We start from the raw sequence: 1,361 nt of genomic DNA on the forward strand, positions 1-1,361 counted from the left end.
ATGCTCTGTTAACTGTCATAAAGACATCGCAGATGGCAGTGCAGTTAATCGTGAAGTTCCTAACTGAAGAAGACTCGCAGGTGCCTGATATTCTGCATGCTATGGATAGGAGCAACTTGAGATTGCTTTTGGCATTCACAGAGCAGCTGCATAGGGTAGACCGTCGCTTTTGGGTTCAGGAAGTAAGCACTAAATGGTGGGATCGTATTGTCATGCAAGCGTGGGATGACTAGCAGTGGCTACAGAACTTTTGGATGCAGAAAGCCACCTTCCTGTAACTGTGTGCAGAGCTTGCCCCAGACCTGCAGCACAAGGACACCAGAAGGAGAGTTGCCCTCTCAGTAGAGAAGCATGTGGCAATCACTGTGTGGAACCTGGCGACTCCAGACTGCTACCAGTCGGTTGTGAATCAATTTGGAGTGGGGAAGTTGACCACTGGGGCAAGTGTGCAGGACAATAAATCACATCCTGCTACGAAGGACCGTGACTCTGGGAAATGTGTGTGAAATAGTGGAAGGCTTTGCAGAAATGGATTTCCCTAACTGTGGAGGGGTGAACAATAAATTGCACATATTCCAGTTTTGGCACCAGACCACCTTGTGACAGAGTACATCAATAGGAAGGGTGTTGCAGGGGCTTGTGGATTACCATGGGCGTTTCACTGACATCAACGCGGGGTGGTCCAGGAAGGTGCATGACACATGCGTCTTCAGGAACACTGGCCTGTACAGAAAGCTGCAAGCAGGGACTTTCTTTCCAAACCAGAAGATTACAGTGGGGGATGTTGAAATGCCCATAGTGATCCTGGGAGACCCAGCGTACCCCTTACAGCCGTGGCTCATAAAACCTTACAAAGGACACCAGGACAGCAGTAAGGAGCAGTTCAACAACAGGCTGAGTAGGTGCCAGATGACAGTTGAATGTGCCTTGGGCAGATTAAAAGGCACGCTGGTGATGCCCTTATGGCAGGTTAGATCTTAATGAGGATAATATTCCCATGATCATAGCCGCATGCTGTACATTGCATAATCTCTGTGAAGCTAAGGGTGAAAGGTTTGTTCAGGGGTGGAGTGCTGAGGCAGACTGCTTGGCCGCTGATTTTGAGTAGCTAGATACCAGGCTGTCAGAGGAGCCCAGAGGGGGGCAATTTGAATCAGGGAGGCTTTGAGGCAGCACTTTGACAATGAGCACAAGTAATGTATATCTCTGTCAGAGATGCTTCAATGTTACATTACATGTAGTTTTCCTAGGGGGTAATGGTGACATTTGGGGCCTTATCTGCCAATAAGAAAATGGTTAAAATGCCTGTGCATGTATTCGTAGTGCCTGCAATCTCAATTTGTAGAAAAAAAGAAAGATGA

This window comes from Lepidochelys kempii, chromosome 8 (assembly GCF_965140285.1).
Source record: "Lepidochelys kempii isolate rLepKem1 chromosome 8, rLepKem1.hap1, whole genome shotgun sequence".
Taxonomy (NCBI): Eukaryota; Metazoa; Chordata; order Testudines; family Cheloniidae; genus Lepidochelys; species Lepidochelys kempii.